This window comes from Protopterus annectens, chromosome 4.part0, assembly GCF_019279795.1.
Source record: "Protopterus annectens isolate FY-2018-M chromosome 4.part0, PAN1.0, whole genome shotgun sequence".
In the NCBI taxonomy this organism is placed as follows: Eukaryota; Metazoa; Chordata; order Ceratodontiformes; family Protopteridae; genus Protopterus; species Protopterus annectens.
In genome coordinates this window covers 838,468,169-838,494,723 of record NC_056733.1, presented here as the reverse complement: position 1 = coordinate 838,494,723, position 26,555 = coordinate 838,468,169, and the positions used below count along the sequence as shown (strand labels likewise).

Here is a 26,555-nt window from a genome sequence, read left to right as displayed (position 1 = left end):
CTGGCTCTGAGCAGTTTGGACCCATAGAATCGATGCCAGATCTGGGGTGTTGGAGTAGACTCCAAAGTTGTCAGAGCTGTCTCTGCCCCTCCAAGCCCCGGCACTGGGCAGCTCAGCTCTGACTCCTTTCTCGAGTGGCTTGCCTTTAGGTCAAATGGAGCTGATGGTCCAGAAGAATGTCTTCTTCGAGCAGTCAGCTTCTTTCTGTCCAGGACATTCTGCCTTCAAGGTAGTAGAGAGAGCTTTCTCTGCTCCCAAAGATCAGATGATGTTCTTTGTGTTTCACTGTTGCAGTCATCACACTTGGGTTATCTGTCTGTAGGTAGCCCTCAGTTGGCCTGAATACCAGAGTCTTAGGATTTCTGCGTCAGATGCTCTTGCTTCTTCCATGATGTCAGGTCGTCAGGGGTATAAAACAGGCAGCCGACGCCATTACATCAGTCATTATTGCCAAGGAGGGGCCCGAAGCAGAAGCAGTTCACAAGTGCCCGTCGGCCGCTACCTGAAATTTTAGTTTTTCGAGTTTGTAATCCTGAAGTCTTCTAAAACTGAATATCCTGTTGGGGATACTTTTTTCTTGCTCTAACCGATGTCAGAAAAAGTTAACAATTGTCTTGCCTGTGGAAAGTAAATACCTCACAGAGAGTTTCATTCTTACTGCGTCACTTGTTTAGGCCCAGACCACGATGTCCCTCGCTGTTGGTTTTGTGCCTTAACGTCGGAACTATTCATCATCAGGCTGTCTTTGTTGCTAAATACTTTCGCTCTCATTCTCTGTATTCCGAAATGGCTTCGATAAGCCATCCGACTACCGATCTTCTGAAAAAACGTAAAGACAGAGACAGACCGCATAGGTCCAAAACTGCCGACGACGCTTCCATTAAGCTAGTTGCCAGTCCACCAGTACTCAGTGAGGTGCCTTTGCAGCCCCTGATGCCCACTTCTATAGATTTGCAGGCCTCTGCTGAAACCCATTCGGAGTCAGGTATGCCGCAAGATGCTTCTTCGACTATGGAACCTGAGGATGTCTCTACCTTGGATGGGTCTGGAGTCGCTGTACAGGCACCTGCTTCTGAGGGTGTATTCAGACCTACCGATGTTCGAATTAAACCAGCAACTTAGTTTTTAACTAAAACTACCGAGTTTCTGAGGCCCAGAGTACGCACTCTGTCTAGAAAACCAATGACCAAATCGCATGCTCAAGCTCTCATGCCACAAAAACAAATGCTTAGAATGGCTGAAGACCTTATTACACTAATTAGTGGAAGCCAGCCTTCCCCTGCTAAGAGACAAAGAATTCTGAGTCTACAGACCAGGAGTCCGATGACTCTGACCCTTCTGATTATCAGGCCATGCCCTTATCAATCTATAAGGATTCAGATGCAGAGGAATCCATTCCCTCTGCCTCCCCTCCAGAGGATTTTTCTTTTGGTGAAATCTTGCATACTTTAAGAGAGCATTTCCGCTGGGAATGCCAAGACTACCCTCAGTCCAAAAAAAGACTCAGAAAATTTATAGAGTTGCCTCACCACAGGCCTCTAGCTATACCCCCTGTCCTGGGTGTTATAGCTTGTTTTTATGGAATCCAGTCTTACTCCAGATACTTTACCCCCATCCCCTACAAAACCTGACAGGTACTGCAGAGTACCTGATTCCCACAAATTTCTCTTCAAGAATCCTACTGCGGATCCAGAGACCATTTCCCAGGGACCTAAAGGTATTAAGGCTACTACAGCCAAAAATCCTACCCCTTCAGACAGGGATTCCAGAGCTTTAGACAGATGGGGTAAGAAGGTATATACCTCTGCAACTCTTGCCATCAGGGCATTGAATTGCCAGTTTCACATGTTAAAGTACCAGTAGCATATTATGGAACTAATTAAACAAACAATGGTGTTACTTCCAGATAGTGCAGAAAATAGACTTACAGGAGCTAATGCATTCTGCAAACCAAGTTAGTAGTCATACTTTGCAGTGTGGCTTTGATGCCCTAGAAGCGTCTTGCAGGGCTGCAGTCACTGGGTCTGTACTGAGAAGGCATGCTTGGCTGAAGGAACAAACCTTGCCACATCATGTCAAATCCAAATTACCAGATGCTCCTTTAAATAAGGACACTTTATTTGGCACCAAAGCAGAAGAGGTTCTTAAAAAGATGGAAGAAAAAGCAAAACCGCTTTGATTCAGTAGGCATTGGCCTTCTAAAAACTGGTCCTTTCCAGCCCCTTCCAGGCCTTCAGGCCAAACCCAGGGGAAACAGGCCACCCAGACTACAGTCTCAGGGTATGCAGAGATCTAAACAGTGGAGTGCCCCCACCTCAAAAACAGGGAGTGGTAAGCCACCCCCTTATGGAAAAAGTTCACAATGACTTTTCAATTATCTTTCCCATCCCTGCCCAAGTACTTGTGCCCCTAGGAGGAAAACTTGCCCTTCATGCAAAAAACTGGATGTCCATTACTCAGGACAGATGGGTCCTAAACATTGTATCCCAGGGGTACAGATTCTACTTCCATACACTGCCAACCCCAAGCGGGTTTCCAGACCTTCTTCCAAACCAGTGGGCAGAGGTTCAGAAGCAAGTACTTTCTCTGCTCAATATCAGAGCTATTCAACCTGTTCCAGTAGAACAAAGGGGGCAGGGTTTTTACTCAAGACTTTTCCTGGTGCCCAGGAAAGAGGGCTCTTGGCGCCTAATCCTGGATCTGTCAGCTTTCAACACCTTTCTGGTGGTCCCAAAATTCAAGATGCTTACCCTGCAACAGCTTTTCCCTATGTTAGCCAAGGATGCCTGGTTAGTCACTGTAGACTTAAAAGAAGCTTATCTGCACATCCCCATTAGGGAGTCATGCAAAACATATCTCCACTTCAGGGCAGGCTGTGTGCACTCTCAGTTCTCTGCACTTCCCTTTGGCTTATCTACTGTGCCCAGAGTATTCACAAAGTGCCTGGTTCCAGCCATTGCATACTGCAGGCAGAGAAATATCCAAATTTTCCCATACTTTGACGACTGCCTGATTCAGGCGGGCAGTCAGGAATTGCTACTTCAGCGCCTGGCATTTGTAAAAAAAACTTCTCACTTCATTGGGGTACACCATAAATGAAAATAAATCACAACTGGTGCCCAGTCAAAATATTGTATTCCTGGGAGCAAACTTGGACACAACTTCCAAGATGGCATTTCTCACTTCAGAAAAGCAGGTCTATCTGACAAACTACTTCAAATGAATGGCCACTAGAACCCCACTATCTGCAAGAAAAATACTGAAAGCCCTAGGGTTCATGGCCTCATGTATTCTGCTAATTCCATATGCAAGACTGCATATGAGGTAACTTCAGTGGTACTTACAGTCATTCCAATCATAGCTTGTCTAAAGGCAGAGTTCCTTTGGTGGGCAGAAGCATGCAACCACAACAGAAGACTGTTTTTCACTCAACCCCTCGCCATCCAAACCCTGACAACAGACTCATCAGACTATGCATGGGGGGGCTTACATGCCAGGCAAGTGCATTCAGAGCCACTGGAGCCCAGCCCAGATTATCCTGCACATCAATCAAAAAGAGATGCTAGCTGTACAGAATGCTCTAACAGCCTTCAAATACCTAATCCTTCCAGGACAACTGCTTATTAAAACAGACAACACCACAGTTATGTGGTACATAAAGAAGCAGGGGGGAACCCATTTTTACCCACTCTGCAAGTTAGCCATGGCTCTTTGGAACACAGCCTTGAACAACCATGTGCATCTACAAGCTCAACTCCTGCCAGGCAAACAAAATCCACTGGCAGACGTCTTAAGCAGAAATCTCCTAGACCCACACGAGTGGAATTTTGGAGTCAAACACCTTCAACCTTCTGATCCAGAGGTGGGAGATACCGGAGGTGGACCTATTTGCCTCCCCAGAGAACCACCAATTCAGCAAAGTCTGCACCAGGAACCCTCACAGCAGGGCCTGGAAGGTGGATGCCATATCCTTTCAATGGGAAAACCTCTCAATTTATGCCTCTCCCCCTCTGCCTCTCCTCTCAAAAGTACTACTCAAGATAAAACAGGACAAGCCAAGGGCAATACTTAATGCCCCAGACTGGCCACGCCAGCACTGGTACCCACTCTTCCGCAGTCTGACAACAGTGCCACCCTGTCACCTTCACCAGACTCCTACCCTGCTGTCTCAGCAGGAGGGACAGATTCTGCATCCACAATTGTAATCCCTAAACCTTGCAGCCTGGCTTATCCCTTGAATACACCACCAGCAACCCTCAAGGAAATCCTATGCTGAAAAGTGGAAAAGATATTGTTCTTGGAATCCATCTCAAGAGAAGGACACAGCAGTGCCCTCCTTACCTCTAATCCTAGATTACTTAGCAGAGCTACTCCACAGAGGCTTATCCTTCTCCTCCATTAAGATTCATGCCTCTGCCATTTCAGCTCATTATAATACTGAGCCACCTCTTTTTTCTCACCCTCTCATCAAACAGTTCCTGAGAAGGGCTAACAACCTAAGGCCCCCCTAGGGGAGCACCTACCCCTGCCTGGGACCTTAACTTTGTACTGGAAAAGCTCACACTCCCCCCTTTTGAACCTGCAGCTTCAGCAGAGTTAAAATTCCTCTCTTGGAAAACAGCCCTGCTTTTAGCTATAACTTCAGCAAGAAGAGTATTTGAGTTACAGGCACTAATGGCTGTGGAACCCTTCATTATTTTCCATGCTGACAGGGTTTCCTTCAGGACTAACCCATCCTTTATGCCTAAGGTGGTGTCCAGTGTGGTTCTAAACCAAATCCATCCATTTGCCAACCTTCTTCCCTAACCCTCAGATTAAAGGGGAAAGGATCCTGTCCTTGGACGTGCAGAGATAGCTCAGGTTCTACCTTGACAGGACCAAACCTTTCAGAAAATCTGACCAGCTGCTAGTCAGCTTTGCTACAGGGGCAGAGGGTAAGGCCATTTGAAAGCAAAGTGTTTCCAAGTGGATAGCACACTGCATTCTGCTTCAAGCACCATGGAAAACCTACCCCATAGGGGATCAGACCACATTCCACTAGGGGGAGCCCCTACCAGGGACATTCTGGAAGCTGCAACCTGGAGTTCTATACACACCTTCACCAAGCATTACCACTTACCAATGTTTTCTAAATCCAGAGCTGGATTTGCTACAGCAGTCTTGCAAGGCCTACTAGCCAGCCCTATCACTTCTTGTCTGCCTCCACCCTTCCTCAGCTTTGGGAATCAACCCAAGTGTGATGACTGCAACAGTGAAACACGAAGAACATAGTACAGTTGTGTACACTTAACATAAATGTAGATGTTCAAGTGTGTTCACTGTTGCAGTCCTGGCTTCCTTCCCTCCAGCCCCCTGGCTTTCTCTGTCTTTCTACCGCTCCTCTCTGTGGCCATTCCTAATAGCATTGGTATTTACTTTTTACTCGTGGTGTTCCCCACCATATACTAGCTTCCTATTTGGGGGCTCCTGATATTTGGGGCAAGAAAAACTGATGTAATGGTGTCGACTGCCTGTTTTATACCCCTGACGTCATGGAAGAAGCAACTGCATCTGACGTAGAAATCCTAAGACTCTGGTATTCGGGCCAACTAAGGGCTACCTGCAGGCAGATAACCCAACTGTGATGACTGCAACAGTGAATACATTCTAACATCTACATTTATGGTAAGTGTACACAACTGTACCCCCCCCCCTTCGGCTCCTACCTCCCAGCCCAAGTTGTCTTTGCATCTTGAGCCTCAACTTCCTATGCCTCAGGGAGAGCCAGTCCAGATAAGTCACCAAGATACCCAGTAGGGTATACTGATCTCTTCTGATACTTCAGTAGAACATCCTACTAAAGAAGTTCCTAAGAAGAAAAAGTGCAAGAGGAGGTACTTAGACTCCCCTCAAGAGTCTGTCACAGAGGATACGAACTTTGATGAGGGGGTAGGGTCCCCAAGATCACCACCTGATGACATTTCCTTTGGAGACATTCTAGAAATTCTCAAGCAAAAAGGTGAATGGTCTACTGACAACCCTTCCCAAGAGGAAATCTGTATTGCTTGAGGCTTGTGGAGCTGACCCATCTGCCTCCTGGCTGACTCCACCCACTGATGAGCGAATTGATTTGATCTCTCGATGGGCATGGATGGAACCTGATTCTGTTGAGCCGATTCCCAAAAGACCAGGCAGGATCCTGGCACCACCAAAGGACAGGGACTTCTGATTAAGGCAGTACCAGCTGATGCTATGGTTGTAGTGGCAGCCACGAAAAAGGAACTATCAGAATAAAGTCCCTTTCCATCTTAACTAACAGGGAGTTTGGGGTGCTGGACAGATTCAGGAAATGTGTGTATGCATCAGCAACCTTTGTGAGAGTCCGGAACTTACTCAGGATTCATTTTAGTGCTGAAACCTGAGACCAATTTTGGATCTCGGCATTCTGAACAAGTCGGTCCTAGTACACCAAGTTTTGGATGGTCACAGTTCAATCCATTCTGCCCTTTTTGCTTAAGGATGATTTGATGTACTCGATAGATCTTCAGGATGCGTACTGTCACATCAAAATGAACAGGCACTCCAAAAGATAGCTACACTTCTGGCTGGGAACCAGTCATTTCCATTTCAGAACTCTGCCCTTTGGTCTCACTACAGCCCCCTGGGGTGTTCACCAAATGTATGGCAGTAGTAGCATTTCTCTTGAGGCTACAGGAATTCAGTGCATTTCAATATCTGGACATCTGGCTCATAACCACTCCGACCAGGCGTAGTCTTATCAAAGCACAAGATTATGTACTCCAGTTATGCTCTCATTTGGGAATTACTGTCAGTCACAAAAAAATCTCAACTTTAACCAGCTCAGATTTTACAGTTTATTGGAGCCTCACTCCCTCCATTAAAGATTCAAATCATTCAATTCCAGATCAGAAAGATCATTCAAAGTTCTCTTTCAGCTTAACTGATCCTTCACGCATTGGGGTCAATATCTGGTGTGATAATTTTGGTTCCACTAGGAAGATATCACATGAGAAGTCTTCAGTGGACCCTAGCAACTCAATGGCCCATTCTTCACCAACCTTTATCCACCCAAATCAAGATAACTCTGGCCTGCAGCCAAGCATTTCCTCCTGTGCTGAATATACGCTGGTCAGGTAGTGTAAGGTTGTTCTTTTATTCTCCCTCAGCCCAAGGCCATAGTTACCATGGATGCTTCCCAGATAGGGTGGGGGTCTTTTCTTGGGAAAGACCCTCCAAGTCACATGGTCCCCCAGAGAGGCCAGCTTGCATATAAATGTCCTGGAGATCAGAGCTGTTGTCCTAGTGTTGTAGGCTTTTCAAGATGCACTTCCCTCCGGAACTGTTGCAGTTCAGATTGACATTGTCAGTGGTCTGGCACTTAAACAAGGAGGACCCAATCTTGCCCCCCTGTGTCGAGAAACTGAGTGTGTGCCAGTGGGCATCCTTAGCCAGTTTTTAATAAGAATGTGCATTCCGGGAAAATCCAGTGTGATAGCAGACAAGTTAAGCAGGTCCACTCTGATGCCTCATGAGTGGCCACTCAACATTAATGTTGCAGAAAAGATTTTCCGTCAGTGGGGCCAACCTTGCTGCAACCTCTTTGCATCTCCCCTCAACAAGTGCAGCAGGTTCTTTGCCCTGATTTCCCCACTGGGAGAGTGACTGAGGGACACTCTATTCCATGATTGCCCCCCCCCCCGGTTTCCTCTATGCCTACCCCCTCTAATCCCCATATTTCTTCAGAAAGCATCCAGCTGTTTAATCTCAGCCTTACCACAGGATACGTGCCCAAGGAGTGGCGTACGGCAACTGTGGTCCCACTCCACAAAGGCGGTGCCTCTACGGACCCTGGTAATTACCGCCCCATAAGCTTAACAAGTCTAGTCTGCAAAGCTATGGAGAGGATCATAATGGAGCTCATAAACAAAGATATAGGGGACTTGCAGACATTGGACCCGACCCAGTTTGGCTTTGTCAAGGGAAGATCATGCCTTTTGAACTTGGTTGACTTCTTCGAAACAAGTCACCAAGGCCATTGATGAGGGAAAGGCAGTCCATACAGCCTACCTTGACCTTGCAAAGGCTTTCGACACAATACCCCACTGGTATTGTAGAAAAACTTACCAGCTTAAATGTAAACCCATATGTCACAAGATGGGTTGCAAACTGGCTTAAGGACAGAACCCACAGGGTTAGAGTTGCTGGCGCTGTGTCAGACTCCAAGCCGGTCACAAGTGGTGTCCCACAGGGCTCGGTCCTTGGCCTCCTATTGTTTGGCATCTACTTCTCAGAAGTACAGGCCAACATGGGAGGACTTTGGCTGACAAAGTTTGCAGACGACTGCAAACTGGCGAGCATAGTGGAAAGTGCATCGGACACGGATATCCTTCAGAAGGGACTCACGGAAACAGATAGCTGGTGCCAGAGCCATGGCCTGAAGTTAAACGCCAAAAAATGTATAGTCATACCCTTCGGGAAAAACAAGGTAACCCCAAGCTACCATATAGGTGGCAATCCACTAAGCACAGAAGAGGTTATCAGGGACCTGGGGACCCAGGTTGACAGTGGCCTTTCTTTTGACACTCACATTGCTAAAGTGGTTAGAAAGACCTTCTACATTGCCCACCTGATCATGAAGGGATTCACATCCAGATCTAGTGAGGTCATTGTTCCCCTGTACTCTTCACTTATCAGACCAATGATCGAGTACAATGCCCCATTCGGGATGTATCTCACCCGACATCTGCAGCAATTGGAGAGACCCCAAAGTTCCTCACCAAAAGGATAAAGGACTCCAAAATCTGTCATATGCTGCCAGATTGAAGAAACTCCAGCTCTATTCAGTCGCATACCGTCTGCTCAGAGGTGACATGTGCCTGACATACAAGGCCATGTCCAACCCGGAATTAATGGACATGCTCCACCTCAAAAAATCCAAATCCACCAAAACCACTAGAGCAAGCGACTTAAACCTTAGCACGGATATAAATAGGACGTGCTGGAGGGATAGATTTATCACTCAGAGACTCCCTATGCTGTGGAATAAAATCCCGGTCCATGTGAGGCAGAGCACCTCGCTGACTCTGTTCAAGAGAAATCTAGACCTGTGGATGGGAGATCGTAGGTTTACCCCAGGAATCAACTCTGTCACTGCTGGACAGAGGCACAACAAACTAATGGGCACAGTATTTTTTCATATAAGGGGTGGCGTAAGCCACAATAATTTGGGCTAGGCTTATAATTGCCTTAGGGCAGATAGCCTAGTATAAACCTATGAACCTATGAACCTATGAACCTAATTGAAGAGCTCAGTTATCTTTATTGCCCCTTATTGGCCTAACAGATTTGGTTTCCTTTTCTTTGGCCTCATCTGCTTCACCCCCCCCCCCCCCATGGATTCTGGATCCAATCCCAGACCTTCTGTCTCACCCGACAGACATGGCACACCCAGATGTTCTAGGCCTAAAGTTGACTGCATGGTTTCTCCACTTTCAGTGATGGCTAAACAGCCCAGGCTGTCCTTCCCTGTCTGCCACTTTCTTTTGTCTCCCCATAAAGCTTCCACTAGGAAAATTTACAGAAGTAAATGGAAAAGATTTGTTTTCTGGGTGCAGCAAATAACCATTGATCCCTTTTCAGCACCAGTATCTAAAATTGTGGAGTTTTTTGCTGCAGTTTTTAATGACTGTAATAGCTCTTCGGCTATTAAAGTTCAACTAGCTGCCATCTCTAATTTTCCCATAAGCATAAATAATTCATCTGTAGTCTCTTCCAAACTTTGTAAGGCCTTTGTAAGGGAAACTTTGTTCTTAGACCCCCCGTTTAAAGATCCCACTCCCCTGTGAGATTTAAATAGTTTTGCAATCCTTGACACATGCCACATTTGAACTGTCATTTAAGTGTGAACTAAATTTTTTAACCTGGAAGACTTTCTTTTTAGTGGCCATTATCTCTGCTAGAAGAGTCTCAGAACTTCAGGCCCAATCTCCTAACAATCCTTATTTGATTTTTCATAAGGATATAGGGTATCCTTACAAACCAACCCATCCTATCTTCCTAAGATGGTGACAGAGTCCAATATCAATCAAGCTATCAACCTTCCAGTTTTCATTCCAAATTTTTCAAACAAAGAATATATGCTGCATCTGTTGGGTGTTCGCAGACAGTTTCATTTTTATTTACATAGGCCAAAAAATGTCAGGAACTAAGAGCAATTATTTTTCTCCTTTTCGTATTCAAAATTGAGCAAACCAGTTACTAAAGTGACTTTAGCCAAGTACTGATTGCATTTCCTTTATTTACAAAATATCAGGTTTGCCTTTACCAAAACTCATTCCACAATGTTTATGGCAACTTCTGTGTTTTTACCAGATCTTCCTTGGATGATATTTGTGCAACTGCAGCTTGGGCTAATTCTCATACCGTCATTGCCCATTACAAATTGGATCTGGTCTCTAAGGAAGGAACGGTCTTCTCTCAGTGGTCCTCAGGAATATCCTTTCCTAGAGTTCTCCTGGGATTTAGGTAGCTGGGGGCTCTATCCCATTTGCTGAGGAGCAAATGAAAATGACAAAATCAAATAAAAAAAAAGTTATGTACTCACCATGACATTCCATCTGTGTTGTCCATTTTCATTCTTCAACTGCCCTCCATTCATCCCCCTACCAGTTTAACTTTTGGAAGGATTGGAAGATGCTGAAGGAACCACTGTTTGTTTGAGCTCCAGATGCTATTATTTCATCATCTTTTTATGTTGTACAGGTTTAAAGGCAGCAAACCAGATCTGAGGTATGTTAGGGGACTAGTGCATTGTGGACAGGGGAGAAGCTCAAGGGTTTCGGTGTGTTCCATCAGCTGGAAAAAGCAGCTGAGTCAGATCGGACCCAAACCCATTTGTTGAGGAAGAATGAAAGTGGACAGTACAGATGGAATGTTATGGTGAGTACATAACTTTTTTATGTACAGAGATTAACAGTACAGCTCACAATGTATAAAACCAACATTACCAGTTTTTCTGTAATGGTCATGTGTAATGAGAAGTGGATTGTAAAAAAAAAAAAAAAAGTTATAAACAAATAACTATATATAGAATTAAGGCATTTCTACTTTTCCCATCCGCCATCCCCCTAGAAAAAAATGTCCCTGGTTTTGCTGATAATGCTACACATTTCTTTTGCAGGAAAATAACTAATTAATACAGGCAGACAATGTTAAACATTAAGTTTCTCTGTTTTTAAACAAATGCATGCAAATGGACTGCCTGTTGCAGTCAGCTCTCTCTCTGTATGTCTCTCTCTCACACTAACTTTTGCTTACACTCTCACGTGCTCAAACACCCACCCACACACACACTTAAGTTCATTTTTTTTTAATTTTATGATCGCTTTACAACATAAAAGCAAAAAAAGCTGTTTAGCAAACATAAAAAATGGTGTGCATTTGCTTCTTTACTGTTTAAGCTTCATGGCAGTTTAATATGTGCCATGAAGTGGCAAACTTTTGATTCATCATGTATTTACCTGTACAATAACACCCTGCTTCAGAACATTCACTCTCCAGTCAGGGTTTAATGTGCAGTTTGCCCATTCTGTAATAATAATGAACAGTTCAAGATTATGTCATTGTTTTAATTTCTTTATAATTGCTAATTCGTCTTGATCCTTCTCCCAGTGCTACTCTGTCTTCCTTAAGCAATCTTCTTAGAGGCATAGACACGTGTTTAGTATGATGGGATACATTTGAGCAACAGGTGAACTGTACCTGGAAATCTTAGTAGTGCTTGTATAGCTGACTTTAATTCAAATACGCAAAAAAAAAATGTTCTCGTTTTTATCAGGACTGAGTTGTACTGCTTGATTAAAGACTTCTCGTGTTTGTTTTAATACTTGTAATGCAATAGGTGTTTGACTGTTCATTTTTAAATCTCTGATCTTTCCAGCAACTTCTTTGTCTTCATGCTCCATTTTGGTTTCACTCCAAACCCTTCCATCATCAGTGATGTTTACACCACCTTTCAAATATTAATATTTTTGTAATGGTTCTCTGAAAGACCTCTGGTGCTGAAGAACTGCCAAACAGCATTCTCAGGAGTCTGTGAGTTTGATAGCTTGTTGAATAATGTACAGCTTTGATTTGAAAGTATTTAGTTTGTGCCGCCATAGACTGGTCTTTTCAACAGTCTTAAATGACAAATTTTTCCTTAGAATAGTCTTATGTAGCGCTGGTGAATCTATGCAGATTCTCATCTTTTCTGGTTTAATTCCAGTTAAATTGCCATACAGGTATTGGGTGAGGCTGCAAGTGTCTCAGTATTTTACTTGGACACAATTCTCATTCCTTTGCGGTAGTGCAACTCTCTGGTTTTAACTTTAGTGTTATATTGACGCAGAATACAACTAAGACAACATAATAAGTCAGTATACCTTTCAAAATGTCAGTCTGATCTTCTGACAACTCATCTTGTAAGCTTAGAATTCAAGACTCTGAGCACTGCATTTGTCATTACAACATTGGTAGTTTGCACTTAATTGTTTTGTGACTGCTCTGCTTTGGTGCTAAAGCTGTTTACTTCACAGGCAATATAAATCACCTGTTTTGTGACTATAGGAATTTTGTCCCATACAGATGTGCAACAATTTGTGACTGGTTGGCCGTGTAAATATTTGCTTTTTCTGACTACATTACTGTACCCCCATTGTGGTCAGATGACATCTGCAAACAGTGTTGTATGCTTAATCATGCCCAGTTTATAAGAAGCAGTTCTGTCCATTATATACTGGGATGTTGTAGTAACACAGTTTAAATAAAAGATTTTAGGCTGTATTTTTGTAAACACAGCATTGTTGTTTTTGACCCTTTGATGTTGGCTTTGTTAACTTAAATAGATCACTAATGACTTTTCATTTTTCTGAGTCTCCTCAAACCTAATCCAGTACCAAGCTTAAAATATGTTTGTCATTAAAACACACTGTTAGTTCAGTAATTCCTTCATTTCGTGACATTCTTATGCTTCTGCCTTCCTCAGAAGTGATGCTGAGCATAGTCATTTCCCAACATTCAGTTGGGAACTGTTGATTGAGGGCTCAGTGTCTGTTATTCTAAAAGTGTATTAATTCTGGTTTAAGCACTTGGGCTTCAGGCCACTTGTTTTACATTAAGAAGGTTTGTGGTCTGCACTGTAGTGGCAGAACAGGTAGCTTACATCCTTCTAAGTTGGGAACTGCTGATTGAGGGCTCAGTGTCTGTTATTCTAAAAGTGTATTAATTCTGGTTTAAGCACTTGGGCTTCAGGCCAGTTATTTTACATTAAAAGGGTTCGTGGTCTGCACTCTTGTGGGAGGAGAGGCTGGACTCTGCCCTTCTGAGCTGGGAATTTCTGGTTAAAGGCTGATAGTGCCTGCATATTTGAACTGTTTCTTAGTGAAACTGGTACACCTTGCTTGCTGTAGCATAGACTAGATCCAGGCCTGCTGAATCTAGCTTTGTTTGTATGCTTGTTGTTTATTTGCATGCTTGTTGTTTATTTGCTTGTTATTTCCCTGAAACGCTAATTCCACCTAAAATGCGGCTTTTCAGTGCTTCTGTGGATCCCTAGTGATATCTGCATTGCTTACTGTACTTATTTCCTTGTTTCACTTGAAAGAAAGTTACTGTTTGTCGTTTTTACATTTAAGTTACCTGTAACACATTGCATTTAAGTTACCTGGCACTTGCTCACTAAAGCAATTATACAAGTCAGCACTAAAAAAATTAAAAGCACTACACCCTCACAAACTCCTCTTGAGTACCTTGTTCCCCATTGGCCCTTTTTTTCAATTATAAAGGAATTCCCAATACTATTCTAGCATATCCAAAGGTCAGTTGTCAATCTCCTCTCCGGTCCAGCTGGTGAATCTGGGAATCTTGAGGCAATGTTACAACTGCCTCCTGTACACAGACAACCCTCTCCTCCTCCCAACAAATTCCAACACGTGAGAGATGCAACCATATAGCCATACTGGAGGCTAAGCTCTCTCAACTCAGTACTGGCGAAACCAGTCAGGAGGAGAAGGAAACCACACTCATTACAATTCCAGTCTCACATAGACATACCACGACAGCAAACCAAACACATAAACACACAAAAACATACTCAGAGGCTCTAAATAAAAATCTGCCTAAGCAGCAGAGACCTCCAAAGCAGACACCCAAGCAACCGCTACCCCAAAACAAAACATGTGCAACACATAGCTCACAAAACCAGTGTCCCGAACAGTCACAGCCCTTAAGGCTAAACAACACACCTGATACACTTGTAATAGGTGACTCTATCGTCAGGCATACTGACCACCAGGTTGAACAAGGAGAAGGTCACGGCAAGCTGCCTGTCGGACACTAGGATCCGCCACATAATGCACTCATGTCACTCCAAGGCAAGTACAAATATGACTCAGTCATTGTCCATGCTGGTGTGAATGACCTGAGACGTACCTCCCTGGACTACATGAAAAGAGACTTAGAGGAGCTCTCTGAGCATGTAGCCCAGGCCGGTATGACCCTGACCTTGAGTAGCATCTTACCCTCACCAGGAGTGATGCCACAATATGAAGACAAGATGATCAATTTCAACAATTGGCTTAAGTATTGGTGTCATTCAAAGGGGATCCAATGCCTGTCAGCCTGGGATGACATGCTCGACAAGCCACGATGCTTCGCTAGGGATGGCTTGCACCTATCACCCCTGGGCTTTCGGATATTGGCAAAGGCTCTTGCTACCCCCATAGTGCCTTTTTTAGGCAAGGCTCAAAAGACAAACCCACCTCCATAGGTATCACAAGGGATAAGAAACTAAGAGTAATGCTACTCAACGCCAGAAGTCTAAACCTCAGCATGCACACACTCGAAACTTTCCTTAGCATGGAGAACATCAATATCTGTGCAGTAACAGAAACTTGGTTCAAGGCTCTCGAGAGCACCCCAGCACCACCAGGTTATACCTCATACCATGCTTTTCGGCCCCAAAACTTGGACCGAACCACAAAAGGAGGAGGAGTATCAATATTCGTCAAAGATACCCACACTTCCAGGTTGGTGGCACAGCACGAAGCATCAGAGACGATCCATGTGCAACTAACAGTGGGTAAAACTGCCTTCCAGTTTATAGCCTGCTACAGACCACCCTCCCAAACCCAGGAACCCCACTCGGGCTTCCTGAGAACACTGGAAAATGTGAAGGTCTCTCCAAACACCATTATATTGGGCGACTTCAACTACCCAAACATAGACTGGGAGCATTACTCTAGCTCCAACACCCTAGCCCAAAGGTTTCTAGAATTTATAAACTCAAATGCTATGGAACAACTTGTTACCACTCCCACAAGAGGGGAAAACATACTGGACCTGATCATCACCAACATGGGGACTCTGTGCTCCAGACCAGAAGTATATCCCTCACTGGTAAGATCAGACCATAAACTAATCTCACTGGATGTTCACATCCCGACTCCACCCCTTGCCCTGAAAACCACAGTGAAAAACTTCTCTAAAGCAAATTTCACACTCCTCAAAACCGAGGTCGAATCCTTCAACGCCCCTGGGCCTGTGGAAAATACGGCCCAGACCGCAGAATCCTTTATAAACGCATTCTATGAACACCTTCAGGAATGCATGCATCATGCAATCCCAAATAAAACCAAGACCCAATCCTCCAAAGGCAGACGTCCTGTCTGGTGGACCCCAGCCATAAACAAGCTATACAATAGAAGGAGGAAGCTACTATATGTTAGAGCAAAATCCCAAAAAGGGAAGGCATCTCTGATCAGTATTAACAAAAAACTATGGGCACTCATAAAATCGTCTAAGGCCAGCTTTGAGAGAAAAATAGCAAAGGACACTAAGGATAATCACAAGGCTTTCTTTAGTTATGTTAGGAACCTGGGTGGCAATTCCCAGATATGCTCAGAATTAGTCCAAAATGACAAAAAATGCACCGAACCCACAGACATTGCCAACATCCTAGCTGACAGGTTCAGCGCAAACTCCCCCCCCCCACCAAAAGGGCAAATATCTATCCCAGCAGAGTGCTGCCCCCCTGACATCTCAGATGCTCAGGTAAGAGCTGCCCTCTCCAAAGCAAAAAAACACAGCATCAATGGGACCAGACGGTGTCATGGGCTGCGTCCTACATGAACTCCAAGAAGAGCTAAACCCAAACATAAAACTACTGTTCAATCTCAGCCTTACTACAGGATATGTACCCTAAGAGTGGCGTACAGCAACAGTGGTCCCTCTCCACAAAGGTGGTGCCTCAACGGATCATGGAAACTATCGTCCCATAAGCCTGACTAGCTTGGTCTGCAAAGCTATGGAAAGGATCATCATGGACCTCATAAATAAAGATATTGGGGACCTACAGACACTGGATCCTACCCAGTTTGGCTTGTTAAGGGCAGACCTGCCTCTTAAACCTGGTTGATTTCTTTGAAACAGTCACCAAGGCCATTGACGAGGGGAAGGTGGTCCACACAGCCTACCTGGACCCCGCAAAAGCCTTCGATACAATACCCCACTCGGGCATTATAGATAAGCTCACCAGCTTAAATATAAACCCCTATGTCACTAGATGGGTTGCAAACTGGCTTAAGGACAGAACCCACATGGTTAGAATTGCTGGAGCCATGTCAGACTCCAAACCAGTTACAAGTGGCGTCCCACAAGGCTCAGTCCTGGGGACCTCTCTTGTTCGGTATATGTTTCTCGGAGGTACAGGCCAGCACGGAAGGACTGTGGCTAACCAAGTTCGCAGATGACTGCAAACTGGGCGCCATAATCGACTCTCCAGCCGAGACAAGCATCCTCTAAAAGGACCTCATAGAAACAGACAACTGGTGCCAGAGCCATGGCCTCAAGCTAAACGCCAAAAAGTGTATAGTCATCCCCTTTGGCAAAAACAAAGTGCCCACAAATTACCACATAGGTGGTAATCCATTAAGTACAGAAGAAGTAATTGGGGACCTGGGGACCCAAGTTGATAGCAGTCTCTCATCTGACAACCACGTGGCCAAAGTGGTTAGAAAAACATTTTATATAGCCCACCTAATCATGAAGGGATTCACATCTAGATCAGGGGAGGTCATCGTGCCTCTTTACTCATCCTTCATCAGGCCCATAATTGAGTATAATGCCCCTTTTGGGATATACCTTACCAGACACCTGCAGCAACTGGAAAGACCCCAAAAGTACCTCACCAAGAGGATCAAAGGGCTCAAACAGATGCCATATGCTGCCCTGTTTAAGAAACTCCAGCTCTACTCAGTGGCATACCGCCTGCTCAGAGGCGATCTGTGCCTGACGTATAAAGCCATGTCCAACCCGGAATTAATGGACATACTGCACCTCAGATAATCCAAATCCCATCGAGCTATGCGCTCGAGAGACTTGAACCTCATCACTGAAATAAATAGGACATGCTGGAGGGACAGATTCATAACCCAGAGACTCCCTTCACTCTGGAATAAAATCCCAGTCCAGGTTAGGCAGAGTCCCTCATTGACTGTCTTCAAGAGGAATCTTGAAGAGTGGATGGGAGATCGTAGGTTTACCCCCGGGTATCACTTCTGTGTCACTGTTCGACAGAGGCACAGTATACTAACCTCGAAAAAGAGCATAGCAAAATTAATTTAAAATGGGTGGCGAAAGCCAAACACACTCTGGCTAGGCTTATAAATGCCCTAGGGCAGATAGCCTAGTATGAACCTATGAACCTAAGTAGCAACAACAGACCTAGCTATAGCATTAACATTTATGAAATGAAGTGCCTGGACTTAATGTTTGCATCAGTTACTTCCACAATGTTTCTTTGCCATTTTTGAGAAATGATTCAATAACCCCCCTTTTTATGCATTCTTTATTCAAATCAAGTTAGAGTTGTCTTCATGCCTGTAACCATGCCTGGAGCAGTGTAGCATCTGCTGAACAGAAGATCCCTTATTTTCAACTGCTTATACATGTCCTAGTTTACTGTTATGACCATTTACAGCCCTGCTGTTTCTTCACAGTTTCCCATTATTGTGTGTGTAATCAGATTATTTTAGCTTTGTTTTGTCCCCGTTTAATTTTAGATGCATTCATTTTCTGTGCAAGTTTTTTTGTGCACTGCAAACAATCACCATGTTAATTAAATCAGTTTCATTAAGAAGTTTTGTTCTCATTTTTTTTTAAATGACTCAGACGGTTTTGTCTCTGAATAGCAATCATGCTGTTCACCAGTATTGCAGCTCTGTGTTTCAGTTCAGTTACACATGAATCAGTTGATGGTTTTAGCCACTGATTTTTAGAAAAAAATTTCAAGTGTATGGCAAATTCTTTGTAGGTTCACCAAACTGTTTTTGGTCAGTCTCTTAATGATTGTTAGCTAGTTGCTCCTTACTAACTTAATCGCGTCATCTTCAGCACGACCTATGGTTACTTGCTCTTACTCTTTTCTGCAGTGCCAAAGGCAACACAAAACAAAATAAATCCTTCTGCAGCCAGTGTTTCTAGTTTACTGCAGAATTTTCTGAAATAACCAATGATCGTGGTAAATTTAATGGCAAACTGTTGCCACAATTTATTTAATTTAATTAATTTATTTATTTATTTACATTTGTTGACCAGGCTAGTCTAACTGGATACATGTCCATTTTCAGTAGAGGCCCAGGGAGAAAAGCTCCAAGCATAGACAGAAAAACATTATTATACAATATTAATATAAAAAAGCTATTATCAAGTACAGATAATAACAGTATTGGGATATTTATGAAAGAAAAAAAGAAAAACAAAAATATTGTGTTCTGAGGTATTTAGAAGGGAATGAACGAAGAACAAATACAGAAGAATAAACAATATTTGACAGAGAAAAACAGAGTAATACATTTTAAAAAAGTTATAACAAGTTTTTTTTTTTTTTGAAGTGTATCTGGGTTTCTTTGCTTAATTTCTCAAGTGCCCCTTTCTGTCACTTTGGTCAGATTGTTTAATGGCATTGTCTGAGAAACATATGAAGCTCGAAATGGAGTTTACAATTTTCTTTTCTAGCTAAGCTGCATTAAATATCATTTGCTTGATTTACATATCATATTGGTTGCTGATGGAGTGACATTGCTGGGAATTTATTAAGACTGGCATAGATATGTTAGTATAAACTGGACATTATTAAGAAAACTAACCCTCCAGCTTCATCAAGAGATAAACTTGAGAAGATTGACTTTGTTTGCAGCATTGTTTTTGCTGACTTAAATGTATTAGGCTTATAAAGTATTTTTTTAATGTAGGTTAAAAGCCTCCATTTGTAGCATATTTAGACAAGACAAAAGGATTTGACTCATTGCTCCAGTTTACCTTGCAGTAAAAAAAAAATTAAAATCAGTATGGCTGGAGCTCTGATGTGCTACATTTGCGTAGTATTTTACAGTCATTTGTAATGTGTTAACAGAATTTATTTTTATCAAGTGCTTAGCTAGTGTTGCCAGACTCGCCATGAGCAGCAAATCAATTTGCCTTTTTATTTTTTTCTGACTTTTAGGAGAACTCTGATAGCAGGTCCAGTGAAGATTTGGCAATAGATTTCAACCTTTCACTTGCTGCAGCAAAAGAACGTGCTCATCAGAAGCGCTCAAGTAAAAGAGCACCACAGATGGACTGGAGCAAGAAAAACGAGCTGTTCAGCAACTTGTAATGTTTACCGGGGAAGCCTGTATTGCCTGCTGCTGTAATCTCAGACTATGGAGCCAAACCTATTGATCAGTTGTCTGCTTAAATTTTGAAAACTAGAGTTTCAAAGATATTCTAAAACAAACAGCAGAAAGTGCTGTTTTATTTGAAGGAGCTGTAGCTTTCTGAAATAATGCACTGCTGTTATCAAACCAGTGAGCTAGTGTTAAAAGACTGTGTGTGTGGTAGTTTGCTGTATCAGATGACATATGTTATCAAAGTACCATTCACTAACATAAATTAATATCATTTCAGGAGCATTCCAGACTAAATGTCTCTTTCAAATGTTGTTGTAAAGTAGCTGTCTGGGTGGAATGCTGAGCTGATGTTCACTGACATTTGTGTCTGCTGAATAAAGACGAGACTTCCATCTTATGTGCAGCCTTATCCTTGACCTTAAAACCTGTGCAAAAAATCAACAGAAAAAAAATATTCTGAATTTCTGACAACTTTAAAGTGCCACCAAACTTTCTTATCCTGAATGTAGCTGTGTATGCTTATAGAACATATGTGCCATAAAACAGTAAAAGCAGTGCAGAACTCACCTGGACATTTAATTCTGTGATTTTAGCCTTACCTTTCCTTCTCTTATCTTGTTGATGTTACTCCAAGAATATGTAGTGTTATGAGTAATGTCATGTTGGTTAACTACTTTACTCTATTTTCTTCTGATTTTTTACTCTATTTTCTGCTGATTTTTTTTTAAGTCCATGTTGCCCCTTGGTATACGTTTAAATGTTAGCCTTATTTCGATTTTCTACAGATTTCTGTTTTGGTCTGTCATTGTTCCAGTATTGTTACATGTTGACAGGAACTTTCCCCAGGATTTACAAAGGGTGCAGCAGAAGCCAAGATATTCAATATTTGCAGGTTTTACCATAAATTACTGTAAGGTGGTATCACTTAATATTAACAAAAGAATAGTATACTGTGCATGAGCCCTCTGGAAGGGAAAGCTTTGTCAGTATGGGACTTCATGTCTGTATTTCATTTTACCATTTGTTAACCAAACTGTTGTACTACTCTGAATACCTTTTCAGACAGCATATTGGCAGTAGTATAAAAGATAGTAGTTGTAAAAAAAATGAAAAAAAGCACACACAGCATGACAAAAAAGTGTACAAAAACAAGGCAATTTACATATGTCTGGAAAGATCGCAGCAAATTATTGAACAAATTAACAAAACAACAAATGTACATACATTAGTATAGTCTACTTACTCTTGGCTATGTTGCATTATTTTGTTGATTACGTAGTTTAAAATATGCATGCAGTTGCAGACATCTGTACAATATGGAGTATTTTTTTACCCAGTTTTTTTTTAAATACTCAGACATGGCTTATTTCCAGTAAGTGCACTTTTATGAATGATTTAATGCTATTGTCACTTCTGATCTTATCTAGTAGACTATTCCAAAATGCTGTATTGCTTATGGCAAAAGAATCTTTGGCTGTCGCTGTAGTCCTGGTGAAATCTGTGACATTGAAGATGGTCATCACATCACTGAGAAGTATGAGGGAGTGAGCTTCAAGCTGACTCCACTTCCATTAATAGAGGTAATCTAGGGTTGAAGGGTCAAGTTAAATGCCTTACCAATTAATTTGTAGAGGTTTTTGCAAATCACTAGGTAACATGTTTTCTCTGGATGTGACGTGAGAGGCACATACTGCAAGTGTTGAATTTGACTAAACCATTGATCTAGTTCCTGAGTCATACAAGTAGGGCTGATGAACCCACCCATTTTTTTTTCTTTACTTGCCTTAGATCATAACAGCCTGAGCTAGAACTAGCAGACCCTTTGCTTGCTAGTTTGACAGGTTTAACATTCTGTGCTGTGAAAGCATGTGAAGCACTGTCTGGCAGCTGATGAGCAGTGCATATGCAGTGTGCAGTATTCTATGTTATAGTTAATATTTACATAAACCTGCATGGAAGAGGATTGCATATACCTTGATTATGCACTATAAATAGTTATGTCAGAGGCATGGATTGACGTTAGTATAGTATAACGATATTTGTACACAAGACTTGAATGCACAGTTCCCATCCCACAACATGTATGGAAACCTCTGGGTGAGAGTGTATTCATACCGGGGTCTGAAAAAACAACTAGTATTCTGAATAAGAAAAATACCTTGGTGTTTTTTTGGTACAGTACTGTTTATCCAAATATTTGTTCATCATTGCCTTCCTCTTCAGAACTCTAATTGGAAACATGGTTGGTGTTGGAATTGGTAGCTGCCCATTTCCAGATCTGTACTGTTGAGTGTTAATAACTTACTTTGCACTATTGTTTAATGTTTAAATGGATACCGTATTTTCCTCCGTTTACCTAACTTTTAAATGGACACCAGATATTCCTCAGTTTACCTTTAGTAACATTTTACCATGAAGCTCTTATTTTATCATAATTGTAACTGTAAGTGATGTGGGTATTGTAAGGTTCATTTTAGTGTTTTGTGTGTCATTGCACCATTCAGGTTTATTATTATGCTGGAGTGCTGTATACTGCTTTTGCCTTCCGGGGTAATTAACCACTTGGCATATAAATCACACATCAGTTTCAGGAGTTAGGATTAATTTTGGCAGCACAGCCAGTGTTTTATTACCATACCTTCACATGCATAATGTGCAATTTTGGACAAGTATTTTAACTAGAATACTGCTTCCAGTTAATCCCTGAAACAAGCTGTTTAACCTTGGGATATTACTTCAATAAACACCAGATAAGTAAAGCTGCATAATCCTCCGTTTCCCAGTTGGCTTTCTAGTGAACAGTTTTCCGGAACTTTTCTTCAGAAAAGGATTATTGTAAGGCTATTTGAAATATCTCATTCACCAGCCATAAACTGTCAACATTGTAATTTAAATTACAGTTCTTGAAGATGCATTTTTTTAACTTTTTACAAAATGGGCTTACAAAATAAATTCTCTTGGACATTTTGTTCACAGGGTGTGCAATAGTATATGGCATGAGCTCAAAAACAAGATAACCTGTTCATGGCACTAAATGTTTATGCCAAAAGGAAAAATATTTTATTAGAGCACCACATTTTCATTCACTAACCACAACTCTTCTTTTCCATCAAGTATTAAACAGTTTGTGTCAGTGTTGCTATTTGCTTAATTTATGAGGATAAGGTTTACCTTTAGTTTAGTAAGTTTCCACCTTTATAAATAAATCTTACTGTGAATCGTAATTTTTGTCTGTTTAGTTTGAGCATAGTGCTCAAACTTGTGAGGGATGCATAACATGTCTGTGTTAGTTCCAACAACTGTTTTCCCACCCTTCGTCATGCTTGTAATGGTATAAACAGAGCTGGGAATCCCACCCTTGTAGCTCATACTTTTACACTAGTGGCTGCCAGTGTATAAGCAACTTTCTCATGTCGTTCCCCCACAGGCAGTGATGTAGACACAACCGTAATAATTTTTTTTCTTGCAGATAACTCATTATTGTAGTTCTCCAGTAGGTAAGTGACTTTTGGCATGCTGTCTGCCTACTGCTTTAAGATCTGTCAATCGCTGCACATCTTGAATAGCATTTTTTATGATAAGTTAAGGAGTTTTGTTTGTATGGAAGCCATGAAAACATTACTGCTTGAAAAGTAACCCCTTATTGAAACATCCTTATTAAGACTTTTGGCTTTTCCCGATCGGGTTTCCACAACGGAACTCCAGTCCGCTCATGATTGGCAGTGGATTTTTACGGTGCCGAGTTGCCAGCCCGACTCCCAACCTTCAACGAAGGCACGCCCATTCACACTCGCACCTACCTGCCTGTCTTTAACGTCACTCGACTGTGGGGAGGGCATGCAGACTCCACAAAGAAGGCGCCCCAGCTGAGAATCGAACGGGAGAACCTCTTGCTGTGAGGCGACAACGCTAACCGCTGCTTCACCGCGGCTCTCTCTATGAAAAATGAAATGGATCAAAATAATTTGATTTATGTACAGATGATAGATCCAATTTTTTTGTCCACATGTTTATCTTGCCTGTTTTCTGTACCTATATACTCTGTTTTTATCAAAAAATATTAATTGCAAAAAATCCAAGCATATAGAAATTAAATCGTCTGCACAGTACAATAGCTATTACGGTTAAGAAAATAGGCTTAGAAAGTACTCATTTGTAATTGATTTCTGAAGGTGTGTCTTAGGCATTCCTGCTACATACTGAAACTAATCATGTTAAATAAAAGTTCACAGATTTCCCATTTTTCTAAGTTTACTAATGCCGACAGGGATCGTCCAGTGGCAACAAAGCCCACGTTCCATGGTGTCAGGACTCTGAATGTCTCTGAGCAGGCTGAACAATAGGCCAGTATTGTAAATTCATCAGAAGAAATATGTGCTTTCCATTGTTATGGCTCATGTTTGCAGGCTACGTATTAGAATTGGTTTTGCTAACATTAGGAATTGTAGTGTACCAGATATAATGTTACTGTGGTAATCTTTCTTTGCTGTGTTTTTGTATTGTCTTATGAATATCTATCATCATATATTTCTAATGTATGACTTGACCATAGTTTTAATACAGATGTCTGTGTTTTCAGTGATTTACTGTGTTACAGGGCTCATACTAATAAAAAGTAAGGTATTAAAGAAAATAATCTTTGTAGATTCACATGCACTTTAGGGACCGATTTGTTTTTTGACTGAAAATGCCATTCTGAATTGAATTAGAAATGAGTTTTAAAGTAACAGTAGTACCAAGAATTCTGTAAACTTAAAATGAAAAATCAAAAAACAATGTTTAATATTTCCCCAAAACTTAGCTGCCTTCACTTGGTATACAAGTCCAACTCTGTCACATAGGACAATCAACAGAGAGGTGTAGTCATTCTCAAACACTGTGCTCATTCAAAGAACATTTTTTTATCCAGAACCACATTGATGTATTTTTCTGTCAAAACCAGTGTTTGAAAAAGCTTGTTAGCATTTTACACTGTAACTGATTTTTGTGCAGATTTCTTGAAACTGTTTGATAACATTTTCATCTTCACAAGTGTATTACTGTAGTTTAGATATAATTTAAATGATTATAAATAGCTTTATTTTTCTTTCACCATGTTCTTTTAAATTTGTATTTTTGAATGTATTTTCTGAAACGACCTGTGGATATATATTTTTGCTTTGTCTACCGTTTTTGTTAGCTGCTGTACTGTACAATGAAAACATGAAGTTCATTACCCTGTGAGTTATTTCATTAAAAAACTGAAGCTTTTCTTGCATTTGTTTAACTGTAAAATAGCACTCTTTGCTTGTCACAGTGGGAATTGCTAATAAGAGATGTAACAGTTTCCATTGTTAGAGGAAGGGGTATTAAAAGACCATCAACTTTGCAACCTAGACTCTATAGTATCCATGTGTCATCTTGTATCTCAATTTTATGACATTGTCGGCATCATTATTCACTTGTACATGCATGCGTCTTATGGGTTATGCCAAATGTGGGAGATGTGCTGTTCACTGATTTTTCCTAATAGATTTTGACAGGTCTAAATTTTATTCACGCACACATACATGCACACACAAAATACAATAAATGTATGAAATGACACAAAAAAAATAGACACACACACATAAGATGTTAAATTTACACTTCTTTCATCTTGCAGTTAATTTATGGTGGACACCATCACCACCATTTTCAGTGTTTGTTTTGATTTTAAATTGTTTCGCACACTGTAACAAAATTCAGGACAAACATCTATGTTGGTAATTTTTGCAGTTGCCTGTAGTGGAGTGAGGTTGTCTGTCAGCTGTTTTGACAGTTTAAAAAAAATGCTGTGGACATGTGAATTCTCAGGTATGTTTCAAGGTGCAATGTAACAGTAGACAGCCCTCCATATTTTGATAGATTTATTATACGTGATTACCTCATAGTCACTGCTTTTTCTTGCAGTTTCTGATTGCTCGCACCATAGTGATACCATCAAATTATAGCATCACTGGACCACCAGGATAATATGCAGAGAGAAGTAGTTTAGGTTGTGTATTGCTATGCTATTTAAACTTTAAAATATACCATGGTTTAGTCTAGATTAATATTGATGTTTGTTGCAAGGTTATTGCTGGAGGATTTTCCACTTCATGAACTGGGTTAGCTGCAGTGGACATTAGTCCACTGCCTACTATATTTGGAATGTATTTGGATGCACCAAAGGGTGTGAAGCTCCCTTCCCCGAAGTTGCCAACAAGCATAAATCTTAGCCATAAGGAGAGCATAATGCACACATTCTTCAACCTTTTCTCCACAAAAATGAATGGTTGCCTGTCTCATTGCAAGTCCATAACTCGTTTCCACAGCAGATCAAAAGCTCTGGAAGTGCCTTTTTAAATTTTCAATCTAGCTATTAAACTACTGATATTACCAGGCATGTTCTACCTGCATTGAATTTGTTTAGGGTTTTCTGTGTCTAGATGCCCCTAGAGAAAAGTACCAGCACTTGTTTCTGGGGAATTTGTATTCTCTTTGGGGATTAACATTTCTAGTGCCTTTTTCTGAGGATGGCCATAAAGATGATGCACAAAAACAGTGTTCTGCACAAGTTTTTTTTTTAAACAGTGTTCAGCCTTCAACAAGTTTTTTTTCCTATGGCAAGCCAGAATTCTTGAGGATCTGTTGAATGTATGAGCTCCTAGCTTTTAAGAAAGACCTACATTTGTGCCTTAGCAAAGCAAACTTCTCCAAAGCACCTACTGAATATGTAAGCTCCTGGCTTTGGAAGAAAGGTGTACTTCTGTACCGTGTCAAGGTATATTTCTCAAAAACACTGATCGCTATGAGAAAAAAAAAAGCAGAGTGTATCTCTGAATGACA

General features: G+C 41.6%; 1 long non-coding RNA gene across 1 annotated transcript; it reads left to right on the top strand.

Annotated features, from left to right (window-relative positions):
• Nucleotides 1-588: 588 nt before the first annotated feature.
• LOC122799609 lies at nt 589-21,165 on the top strand. The gene is made up of 4 exons (XR_006364482.1): nt 589-601; nt 7,880-7,883; nt 8,529-8,533; nt 19,541-21,165. It is a non-coding gene; the product is annotated as an uncharacterized LOC122799609 (long non-coding RNA).
• The last annotated feature ends 5,390 nt before the right edge of the window (nt 21,166-26,555 follow it).